The sequence below is a fragment of the Marmota marmota genome, unplaced genomic scaffold, assembly GCF_001458135.2.
Source record: "Marmota marmota marmota unplaced genomic scaffold, marMar, whole genome shotgun sequence".
Lineage (NCBI taxonomy): Eukaryota > Metazoa > Chordata > Mammalia > Rodentia > Sciuridae > Marmota > Marmota marmota.
In genome coordinates, this window is record NW_026000283.1 from 10,333,414 (window position 1) to 10,346,194 (window position 12,781).

At 42.9% G+C, this 12,781-nt stretch overlaps 1 protein-coding gene across 7 annotated transcripts in view; it reads left to right on the forward strand.

Moving 5' to 3' along the window:
• The first annotated feature begins 4,819 nt into the window (after nt 1-4,819).
• Nucleotides 4,820-12,781, forward strand: part of Septin6 (septin 6) — a 73,468-nt gene continuing 65,506 nt past the window's right edge. For 4 of the 7 annotated variants that reach the window (XM_048797142.1, XM_048797141.1, XM_048797139.1 and 1 more), the window contains exon 1: nt 4,821-4,840. The gene's annotated coding sequence lies outside the window, so the exon portion shown is untranslated. Of the gene's footprint in view, nt 4,841-12,781 lie in introns of all 7 variants that reach the window. The other 3 variants (XM_015498521.2, XM_015498520.2, XM_048797138.1) reach the window with 2 other exon arrangements.

The window sequence follows — 12,781 nt, forward strand, 5'->3', positions numbered from 1 at the left end:
TGGCTGGAGTAGGGTTTCTCCATATGCATTACATTTGTGACTGCGTCTGTGTGTGTATCGGTGTGTGCGCGTGTGTGTGCACGCGCGCGCCCTCGTGCCTTCCCTGGGCAGGCGGCAGTGGCGCCCGGGGTTCTGTCTGTGACCCCAGATGAGTCTGCCTGTTTCTGTGAGTGTGCTCACCTCTATGGTGTGCGTCCATGCGTCCAGAATGCCTCAGTGTCTGCTTGCTCTGTGTGCCTCTGGGTTCCACTTCTGCGTCTGTGTGGGGTGCAGTTCGCTGGCCTGTAGGTGGCTGGCTGCGTATTTTGGCATGTTTCTCAGCGGTCCTCTGGGGGTCTGTCTCGGGTGCCTGTTCAGTATAACTGGGCTTGTGTGCCCAAACCTGTGGAGCTGGCTTCTTTCTGTGGGGACTCAGGAAAATAAATGTGAGACTTGCAAAAGCAGTATCGGCTCTCTTTTTGTTGGCAACCAACTCTGGGAAAAGAAAAAAAAAAGTCTTCATTTAAAAAACTGAAGTTTTCCATCTTGGGATGTGCAGAGAAATCATTGAAGTGACCTGAGGCTCCATGTTTGTTTTAGACCAGAAGTTTGGTTGTGCAAGGAGATGTTTCCATTTGAGAGGAACAACCTAGTTTTTCTATTCATCCATGGGTATCTAGGATTTTAAGAAGCCCATCAGCACCCTGAGTTGAGGCAGGGCAATGATGTAGAGGTAGGTCAAATCCCATGACACTAAATATCACATGATGAAAATATCTAAGCCACATAAAATGTTGTTAAACCTTGTAGTTTACTTATTTAGGGAAATATTCCACACAATGCAGTTCTAGTGCAAAACAAAACAAAAAACAAAAGAAACCACCAGCCTCCAGGTGTGTGGTGTAATTGAAATTGATTTGTTTTTAAAATCTGAATCTAGAATGTGATGGAATAAATTTATTCCACCTCTATCTCAGTTTGGAAGGTCAGGATCATTTCTTTGGAACCTCTCTTACCCCCTGAACACCCCCAGAATAGAGCTCTTTATGCAGTCATGGTGTGGAAGATTGAGGAGTAGATAGAAGACAGTGCTCTGTGATGATGGGATTTGATGGAATTCTCTTTTCCACAAAACTGGCACTGTGATATTTATTGCTTTAGTGTTTTGAGGGCACCTAGAGTGCTTTTCTGCCCCTTGTTACATGCATTTTAGAGATGGCATAGTTTAAGTAGAGGAAGTAGCTTCCTGGATTATGCTCGCTCCATCCACAGTGACCAAAAAATGACACTAATGATTTTTTTTTCTTGTCAGATAATGAATTTGCATCGACCCTTCCATACATTCTTACCAGTCTCCCTTACCTGCAAAGGGGAACATTCCAGAAGGTTGTTTCACCTCAGGCACAACTCAGGCACTCCAGAGATCCTCTTTGTTTTGCAGATGAAGTGGGTAGGGGGTAGTTTACAGTCCCTTGCTTTGCTTTGCTTTGCATGGCTCCACTTTGCTCTGGCTGGTCTTGCCATACTGTAAGCTGGAGGACATAATTCTATGCCAGCTTCTGAAGCTGAAAGAGCAGCCCAAGCACTTGAGACCTTGTTATCGTGATAAATGGGTTTCTGGGAAAACTGACGTCACTCTCCATGCCTCCCTCCCCCCAAGCCAGTGAAGCTCTTATTTATGTGTCATTTGTCTCTCTGCTCCCTTTGTGTTTGCAAGAAGTTGAAATTCACAAGGGAAGATGGAATTAATCAAGAGACCTTAGGCTACTGGTTGTTGCTGGTTTCTTCCATGTGTGTATAGGATGAAAAGACTAGAGAATAAGCCTAAGCCTAAGTGTGGTTAGCTTAGGAGTTCTTTTTTAATAGCCTTGAGACATGGTACCATGTGAGTAGTGTCCTGGTGAATGTGCATGTGTGTGTGTGTGTGTGTGTGTGTGTGTGTGTATGTGTTTGGGTGTCCTTTCCAGGGTCAGTTGAGGGTCATTGTGATTAAACAGGCTGGAGAGTTGTTGTTGGATAGTACCTTTATTTGGCCAAGCATGCAACTTGGAAGTTCAATTCTTGTGTGCATAATTCAATTCCATCCCATTTGAATGAACACCACAAAGGATTCTGTGTGACAGCGCTATTTCTCTGCTGTGTCCATGAATATTTATTTGTATGACTACTGTGTCTAATATGATGGGTGGCCCTTGTTAACTATACCCCCTCCAAAAAAGGTGGTAGGCTACCAAAAAAGGTAGCTTCCTGTCTAATTAGAGAGACAAATTGTGGATACTGAGATAATGAGAGCATTATAAAAGATCCTTGAGGTGCTCCACCTCCACCTCCTGCCTGAGGTGGCTTGGGCTGCTATTAATATACACTCTGAGAGGTCACATGACTTGTCCAGGGTAATCTAACAAGACACAGTGCAGGTTCCAAAAGCAGCATCTCCTACCTTGTATACTGAGTTATTTCTTTCAGGGTTGCATTAGGGGTGGGCGCTGTAGGTACTGACCACAGAAGAATAGTCTGGTTGATTCTCACTGGAACCAATCCCACAATGTGAACAATGTTGCTTTTCCCAGTGACAATCTGGGTAAAGGTCTTTCTCCTCAATGAAAGAATTTGTAGGGCCTAACTTTGCCCTACAAAATTACCTCGGTTGGCCTAGGGTAACTGTCCCAGAATAACTGCCCACCAATGAGGAGGAGGTTGCTGCTGCATTCTGGTTTTGCTATCAGGTGGCAGTTACCTTTTGATTCTCCTTGAAGCTTCCTGCCTCAGCCATCCCTACTCACCAAAGGTAATATTGTTCTTCGAGCAGGAAAAACAGGACCCCAACATTCACCTATAGCTCTACTAGGGATATAGCAGTGAAGAAAGTTCACATGGCTCCAAATATTAAAAATTGTTCAATATAAGTTGAAGGCCAATGGGAAATCACTATACCATTTTCCAACTTTTCTGTGTGTTTGAAATTTTCCAAAATAAAAAATTGGGGGACCATTATAGTGCCTCCCAAATGCACATAGCCTCTTTCCCTCGAGAGTTCACATCTAGTGGTAGAGGTAGACACAAATCTCTATATAAAGGGCTGGGGATGTGGCTCAAGCGGTAGCGCGCTCACCTGGCGTGCGTGCGGCCCGGGTTCGATCCTCAGCACCACATACAAACAAAGATGTTGTGTCCGCCGAAAACTAAAAAATAAATATTAAAAAAAAAAGAAAAAAAAAAGAAATCAAAATCCTGCCAGGCCTTCTCTTCCCCCTCTTCTCCCTGTACCCCTCAGTACCCTCACAGGGGTCAGAGAAGAGTATACTTGAGTGATCTGAAGACTGATGTTAAAGATTCTCAGCTTAAATCCAAGATAGCACAGTCACGGGTTGTGTGGGTTTTCTTTTTTTTCCCCCCTCTCTCCATATTGCTTTAAATAAAAATCTTGGAGCCACCAGCCATGTAATGATGGATTATTTTAAGTAACAACTGGAGGGGGGGGCAGAATAAATTAGAAACACAGACCCTTCCTCCTCAGTTTGGCAGGAGGAGGCTTCTGCTGCCAGGATTTGAAATCGTGGGTTTCTCAACTGCCTGCACAGAGGAAGGAGGCCACATGCTCAGGAGGGTGAGAAATAATGTTATCCTCTCCTCCAGTGTCTTCTCATTAGAGACAACCATCTGCTGAATTGTGCACTATTCTCTCAGCTGGCCCTGGAGTTGGGACATCCCTTCGACCAGGAAAAGATTTGCAGGCCTTCTCAGGGACAGGCCTCAGGGTTCCGATTTCCCCTGCCAGGGCTCTCTCTGACCCCTAAAGAAGGCCTTGGGGTAACAGGAGCAGAACTCTGCTTTCACGGCCCTGATGGGGTGTGAGATAGTGTTTGAGGTGTTCGGTTTCCTTTCACAGCAGAGGCCCCCAGCTCTGAACACTGATGCTGAAGCAGGAACTGGGTTTTTTTTTTCAGATCCCCATTAAACTAGACCAGATGGAGGCAGAGGCAATTCAGGCTCCCCCGAGGGTAGTTGGGCATTCACCCAGAGGCCTATGGGTAAATCTTTTCTTTTCTTTCTTCCTTTCTTTTTTTTTTTTTAATGGATTGGAGGTAACAATATCCAGAACACCTAGAAAACTGGAAACTGCCTGGCTTGAAAGGAATCTGTCTAGTTTTTGTGAGACAGTTGACTGCCATGGGCAGGGGTTACCTCTGGCCTGAGGTGGAGATATTTTACCTAGACAATGGCTTGTTGAGTTAGGTAGGCTCCTTAGTCCTGGGGCTCTTCAGTGGAGCTGGGCAGCTGGCCAGGTTGAATGTTAGACTGGAGTCAGAAGAGAGGAAACAGAGAAAAGTCGGGGAGACAGCGGAGAGGAGGGGAATAGGCTCTTCATGGCAGGGACTGCCTCAGTTGCCTTCTGTGGGCCAGGACCACCTGGGTCATGTTCCTTGACCTTTCTCACTCTTGACAAATACCAAACCACAAACCCCCAAGTCCTGGAATTTTAGCAGCAGAAAGAAATACATCTGCCACTTAAGTCAGCTTTTCCATTTGAGAGTGGCAGTCTGCTTGACAGGGGTCTGGATCCTAGCACCACTTGCTGCCACTAAATCACTCTGTGACTCGGGACCAGTCATTTCCTCTCTCTGAGTCTCTGTTTCCCCTTTCATAAAAAGAGTGGGTTGGAGTAGGTGATCTTTAAGGGCGTTTCCAGTCCTGACGTTGTATGTACGGTTTGGTTCTTATGTTTCCTAGTTCTCAAGCCTAATTTCTTTTAGGTTTTTGCTTCCTTCTGCTTCCAAATGAGGTGGCAGAAATGAACTCCACCCCTTCCCTGCTTTGACTCCTTGAGCTGGGTGGGGGAGAGAATTGAATTGTGCAGAAGGTGAGTCTATGCTTTTAGCTCAGCAGGGTCTCTGTAAGTAGAATAGGAACAACTTTTTGGATATTGTCTGTCCATGTAGGTATATATAGCTATTGTCTACCAATAAAGGTACATGACAGCTGAATGTTTGTCTGTGGAATCCCACTTTAAATGCACTAGAAGAGCTGGCTATTTAATGGAATCCTGCTGTGGATCCTTTTATAGAATGAAAAGCCACTCTGGAATTTATCTTGTGTATTAAATCGGTTTCATCTATTGGCTTTGCCAAAAATGGGCCTTCCCCCCTGTGTGGTAAGGATGGACTCTCCTTACGCTTCCCCAGCGTCCCATAAGCTGCTCCCCCACTGAAGGGCATTTCTGAGGCCCGTTAGGGCCAGCTGCCAGCTTTTGCAGGCCTTGTTTCTTCTTGCTATGTCCCCCAAATTCCGTCTCCCAGTACAGGGCATTGAAACTTCTGTTTCCTCTTAACCTGGCTTAATCACCACAAGGGACATCCTAGTATTTGAAGTATTGAGTGCATTGGAAATTTTTACTTCTTAAAAAAAATCTGGGGCTGGGGATATAGCTCAGTTGGTAGAGCGCTTGCTTCACATGCACAAGGCCCTGGGTTCAATCCCTAGCACCACCAAAAAAAAAAAAAATCTGGGAATTTATTGGTGCTTTTGTGGTTCTTATGATAACATTGGAGGCAGCAGATGGAGCTGAGAGCCACCTGATTGTTTTATCAGGACATTTCACTACACATTTTAGGATACATTTTTTTAATATTTATTTTTTAGTTTTCGGCGGACACAACATCTTTGTTGGTATGTGGTGCTGAGGATCGAACCCGGGCCGCACGCATGCCAGACGAGCGCGCTACTGCTTGAGCCACATCCCCAGCCCCTAGGATATATGTTTTGACTTCTGATTTACACGAATCTTTACAATTATAAATTGTACTGTAAAATAATAAGTTACATCTATTATGTGTAATAATAAGTTAGTATTAGAAGAATAACAGGGTTTTATTGTATCATTGGTAAAATAAATGTCCTATATGCAGTAAAACTTCCTGAGAGCTAAATGTTCTGCTTAACCAAATATTCTGGTTGTCTATCTTTTTAGTTGTAGTTGAAGGTTTTTCTAGAATATCTGAGGCCACTTCCTGCCTGGGAAAGTATCATCATAGAATCTTTTTTTTTAATAACTTTATTTTATTTATTTTTATGTGGTGCTGAGGATCGAACCCAGGGCGTCACATGCACTAGGCAAGCGCTGTACCACTGAGCTACAACTGCAGCTCTCATCATAGACTCTTTAAAAAAAAAACCCCAAACAACATTTTTCCAGACTATAAAACTAAAGCATGCATTTTATAGAAAATTTGGAAAAGATCAAACAACAACATCACATATAAGCCTTCTACTCAGAAGTAACCAGTGTCATCGCAGTTTCCCTTGACCACTGGGATGCTCCTGTGTGTGTTGGTGTTTTGTTTTGCTTTACTTTGATAAACGGCATTTGGTGAGGATTTCTTTGTGTTATTAACTATCTTTAGAAAATATTTTTTCAATTGTTTAATATTTCATCATGTCATTGAATTGATGATTTTTTTGTTTGTTTGTTTTGGTACCAGGGATTTGAACCCAGGGACGCTTAACTACTGAGCCACATCCCCAGCTCTTTTTTTGCATTTTATTTAAAGACAGTCTCACTGAGTTACTTAGGGCCTCTCTTAGTTGCTGAGGCTGGCTTTGAATTCACGATCCTCCTGCCTCAGCCTCCTGAGAGACTGGGATTACCAGTGTGTGCTACCACGCCTGGCCCATTTTTATTTTTTTGTGACAGGGTCTCACTAAATTGCTTAGGGCCTGGCTAAATTACCGAGGCCGAACTCAAACTTGCAAACCTCCTGCTTCAGCTTCCTGAGCTACTGGGATGAATTGGTTTTGAAGGGCTTGGAGATTTGCATTGTAGGTTAGTATTCAAGGCCAGAGATGGTGATGGAAAAAAGGAAGGTGTGAGAGATTGGATCCACCACTAAGCGACTGTTGAGGCTACTGAAGAAAATCCACCTCCATATTTCTGCCCCTCACTAGCATTTGGATGGACAAGGCCAGAGGAAAAAGTTTAAGGAAAACCCCATCATGGGTAATGAGTTCCAAACATTTCACTCTCATTCGTCCTTCAGGAGGACAGCTACTAACTTAAACGTTGAGACAGGAAATTCTCTATCGACACAGATGGATCCTTCCTTCCCAGAAGCCTCAAATACTGCTTGCTTACTCTACCACTAATGTTGGAAGAGAGGCAGTGGGGAGTGGGGGACAGCAATTGCCTACTTGGGTACTTTTGGGACTCTTTATTTTCAGAATAACAGCAATGGGAGAAAGATGCACAGCTGGAAACACCATAGCTTGTTCTTCTTAATATGAATCTTACGAATATTCAATTAAAAAATGAAATTGGTGTGCCCTCAGGGGAGGAGGTAGAAGGGAACAAGAGCAGCGTTTCTGTCTGTGATATGAAATGTGGTATAACGTATTTCAAAACCGCAGGTGACTGCAGATGAGGAAAAAACAGGAAATGTAATTGGGGAGGGGAGTGGGGGCTTCTCCAATTCTCATGAGCACTCTTTTATTTTTGCCTTCCTTTTACTTCCTCTCAGACTTTCTGCATCCTAATTACCTCTGTTGCAAAGCCCAGTGAGCAAGAACTCTTCTTTCTTTTATTAAAAATGCTTTTAAATTATACAGGTAATGTGTGAATAAATTTGTGGTATAAAAGAATCAAACACTGCAAAAGCATGCTGACGACCCCCCTGACTAGGCCCCTGCTTCCATTTTCCTCCCCTGAGCTAGCCACTGTGTTTTTGGTTTGGCAGTTGTTTTTTCAGTTTCTGTAAATGTGCTCCTATACATTTATGTGAAAAGACACATATATAGGCTTCTTGTGAATATAGAGGTTCATCCTGTGCTTCTTGTTCTGTTTCTATCTCAAAATATGTCTTGGAAGCTGGGTGTGGTGGCGCACGCCTGTAATCCCAGAAGCTTAGGAGGTTGAGGCAGGAGGATCACGAGTTCAAAGCCAGTCTCAGCAAAAGCAAGGCTCTGAGCAACTCAGTGAGACCCTGTCTTTAAATAAAATACAAAATAGGGCTGGGGATGTGGTTCAGTGGTTGAGTGCCCCTGAGTTCAATCCCTGGTATCTATCTATCTATCTATCTATCTACCTATCTATCTTGGAGATATTCACATCAGTACATATGAACTACCACATTCCTCTTTTTTAACTTTTAAAATGAATATTTATTGTACAAATTAATGGGTTTCACTGTGACATTTCCATATATTGCATTCCTCTTACTGGCTGCAGAATGTTCCAGAATATGCATGTATCATAATTTAGTTAAATATTTTCCCATTGTCATTTAGGGTTTTTTTTTTCCTATTAGTTTTTTTTTAGTATTATATGCAGGGCTGTAATGAATTTTCTTGTGCAGAGATCTTTGCATAGATATGTGAGTTTCTGCAGAATAGAATCTAAGAGGAGGTTTTAAGGTTAGGGAGATGTGCAGTTTATAGTTTGGTGATTATGACCTTTTTGGCATCTCGGTTCAATCCTTGAACATGGCATCACCTGCTATTCAAGATGACAACTTGAGGGTTTAGTATCAGACGTGCTGGGCCAAGTTGCTAGTTTCATCTCCTCTAGTGTACATTGTAGTCAAGGGAGCATTCAATTAACTGCAATCAAAGTAATCAGGACCTCAATTAATTAGGCCACCTTAAGGAGAAAGAGGAAAGAGATATCAGGTTTAGTGAGAGAGGAGGAAAGAAACTTCCAGGGGCTTTCCAGGGGTAAATGTTCATTCCAGTCCAATGTCCTGTCTTTTTTACCTCCACATATTTAGTTCTGAACAATGAAGACAAATATTCACAATGATGACCTTGACATAGTATAAGATTCATCAAAGCAAGAGTGCATGGTGCTCATTAGACAGGATTTCCTAAAATAGGAACTACACAAATACATTTTTGAAGCTTAACTACAGGGTTTGAGGAAAAAAAAAAAAACTTTTCTGCTTGAGGACCAAAAAACCACATTAACCAGGTCCCATGTCCCCTAGTCCCCAGGCTCTTCAGTTAATTTAGGAGTAATGGACACTGGGCAAAAGATACAGAAGAAATAAGGATTCTAAAAGTCACCAGTAACCTTCGCAAAATCCGAATCAATGAAGTAATTCTTCTTGACTTTCTCTTTGGCTTCTGGCAACAGACAACTATTGGATCATCTTACTTTTCTGATCATTTTCTTCTCGTTGCAGAATCCTCTTCATCTTTCCATTTCTTACTCATGAACATTTCTTGTACTCAGTCTTTAGCTCTTTGATTCCTGTACTTCTCTCAGAGAGCACATCCAGTGTTATACCTCTCACTCCTAAATTTATGACTCAGTACTGAATGCTCTCTGAGCCTACAATCCCATATTGCTAACTACTTATTGGATTGCTTTTCATGGATATCTTACCATAAAAATCAAAATGATCTTATTTTCCTTAACACATAACATGTTTTTCCAAATCCAAGAGAAAAGACAAACACCCCATTTTTGAAATGGGCAAAGAAATGACTAGGTAATTCACATACACAAATTCACATACATAGTTGAACAATGAAAACATGTTCACCCTCACTAATACAATGCAAATGAAACAACACAATGCTATTTTTCAGTGATTCAATTCACAATGGTTAAAAAGCCTGTGAAACTCGGTGCTTGTGGGTAAACACTCACATATTAGAGGTAGAAATATAAATTTTGTACTATTCTCTATTCAATAATGTATCAACATTCACCAAAGTCTTTAAAATGTGTGAACCTTTTGATCTAGTAGGCTTCGATTCTAGGACATGATCAGAGATATATGCAAACCTGGAAGAACCAGTGTTATTATATTGAAAACTTGAGTATATACTAAGTGTCCAGCAATAGAAGATTGGTTAAGAAAATATGAAAAATTCCCGCACTGGAATGCTATATGACCAATAAAAACAATTTTTTAGAAGCATGTTTAATTACTAAAAAAATCCATACTATATTAAGCAAGGTAATAAAAAGGGTATGAGTTCAGGTAATGAAAAGGAATATACAGCAGTATTCCTATTTTATTAAAAAAAACAAAGGCATACAAAAGGCAAGCATAGTGGTGCACACCCATAATCCCAGCGTTTTGGGAAGCTGAGGTAGGAGGATCACAAGTTCAGAGTCAGCCTCAGCAACTTAGGGAGACCTTAAACAACTTAGCAAGATCATGTGTCAAGATAAAAAATAGAAAGAGTTGGGGATGTGGCTCAGTGGTTAAGTGCCCCTGCGTTTAATCCCTGGTACTCCCCTCCCCCACAAAAAGGCATACAGATTGGAGGAAAATACATAATATTAAGTGATGATCTCTGGAGAGTGATTTTTGTGGGTGATTTTTATTTTCTTCTTTATGATTTCTGCAATGAACATTGATTACTATTATCAAACATAAAACTTGTAAGTAGCTGAGCATAGTGGCATGTACCTGTGATCCCAGCGGCTCAGGAGGCTGAGGTAGGAGGATCACGAGTTCAAAGCCAGCCTTGGCATAATCAAGGTGCTAATAAGCAACTCAGTGAGACCCTGTCTCTAAATAAAATACAAAATAGGGCTGGGGATGTGGCTCTGTGGTCAAGTACCCCTGAGTTCAATCCCTGGGCCCTAAACAACAGCAGCAACAACAACAACAATAACAACAACAACAAAAAAAAAACCTGTAAGTAGATTTTTTTTTTAGTAAAAGCTTTTTGAAAACAGAATCTTAGACATTCCCACTAACCAAGTTCTCTTTCCTGGCCTTTCTCTGTCCTTGCTGGTATCAATCAAGGTTTAGATCTTGAAGTCAGCTTTGATTGTTTTCGCATTCCTTCTGCCCAGCCACTTATTAAGTCTCATCCCTCCTTTAGGGCATCTCTCAAATTTGTTCCTTTTTTGTGGATGTGGTGCTGGGGATGGAACCAGGGCCTCATACATGCTAAGCACACATTCTACCACTGACCTGTACCCCCGGCCTCTTTCTTGAGTCCCAAGTCAAATCAGTTCACTTCAACCAGCATTTATTGTCACAGTACTTGGACGTCACTCTGCCTGTTCAACATTATTGGAGCCCTATTCCAGTGTGTATCCCTGCCCTAGTCTCCTGTTCCTCCAATTAGTCAAAGCACCCTGTAGCTGGAGTGATCTTTCATAAGCCCTACTTTTATCATGGCCCTCCCTGCTTAAACATACTCAAAATTCCCCAAGTCCCTTTGCCTAGGGAATACAGCTCATACTTTTTATTTTGCTATTCGGGACTCTTTATTTACAGCACTGTGCTGGGTGGGAGATAATGGTGGACACATGGGAGGAGCTTGGCAAGTTTTTTTTAATACCTTTATTATTTATTTATTTATATGTGGTGCTGAGGATCGAACCCAGTTCCTCACACATGCTAGGCAAGCACTCTACCACTGAGCCACAATCCCAGCCCCTTGGTAAGTTTTTGACAATAAAATATATCAAAGAATAAGGGGGGGAGCTTTCCCCACTGCTCTCCACTGTCTTTTGTTTGAGAATCCCTTTCCTCTTCTTTTGGCACTTGGATCCAGGGTTTTGGAGCACTTGACATTTCTGGTGCTGAATTTGGAGACAGGAAGAGGCAGCCAGAGACGATAAAATATGGCTCAGGAAACCTCAACTCTTAAGTCCATCCCAATTTCCAAGGCCTGCTATGTAGGAGGCTCCGTGGAGGAAGCATATTGCTTCTTAAATCCCTTCTTCCCTGCAGTGTTGAGGACTAAGAACTAAGTCTGGGGATCTTACATCTTACTGTTGGCTTTAATTAAAATGGAGAAGGGGAAACAGAAAGAGGTGAATGTAGAACAAAGCCCTGCGTGATGTGGGTCCTTCATGAAACACAGCTGTCTTCAGGTGCCTTTCTGGGGCACAGAATACACCAACCTGACTGAATGATGGCATATGGTCGACTGTCAAGAATGCTCCACTGGGAGTGTGTGGGGTGAGTTGTGTGAGGATAATGAACTCACCAGATGGCAGTAACCGGCACTAGCTCTTGAAGGATCTGATGACACCAATGGAAGTGGGATCCCGAGCTGGGTGAAGGGCTGTCTGGGAGCCAGTTCTGATGACGACTGAGAGGCTCCTCCACCATCACAGCCCATTCCTTTCAGTGTGAAGCATGTGCTTATTATGGACCTAGTATGATAGCAGATCCAGCCAGTGTAAGAGCTTAGTGAAGACTGGAATGCTGGGGTAGGCCTCCTGGCACTAACCATGCCCTTTGGGATTGCTCTTGGCATCTTTCTGGTTACGGAAAGCCTGGTGCAGCCCCACCCAACACAAATGCTGACTCTTCCCATAGCCCATCATTCTTTGGAGCTTGCTGTCTCCAACTTCCCTTCTCCTCCTTTCTCCCCATTTCTTTCCCTCCTCTCCACTGTGGCCATTGGCAGTTGGCACTCCATTCAGGCCCTTTCTGTCCTTCACTCAGGCTCCTTGGAAACCTGCCTTAGTTTGAGGCACTTCCTGTTTGGTAAAGCCATTAACTAACTGTAAGCAGCTTTGGGCCTTGCAGGTGAAGCAAAGGCCCTCTGCTTTCCAGGGCTGGGAGTGGCTTGGCTGACTCTTGTGGAGTCAAGGGAACCAGAGGGAACCTGGAGGCAGCTTCCTCTAGCTAGAGGGAGCCAGGGTGTTTTATGTCAGTATTGGTCAGCCCAGGATCCAAGGATGCCCTGGTCATTGCACTGTGAGGTTATCCTTGGATAACTGCTGTTGACTGAGCGGTTACCATGTGCTAGGGACCATACTAAGTGCTCGAAGAGCATTTTCCTATATAACCTGCACATCAGCTACTAGTTTCTGATTTTATTTTATTTT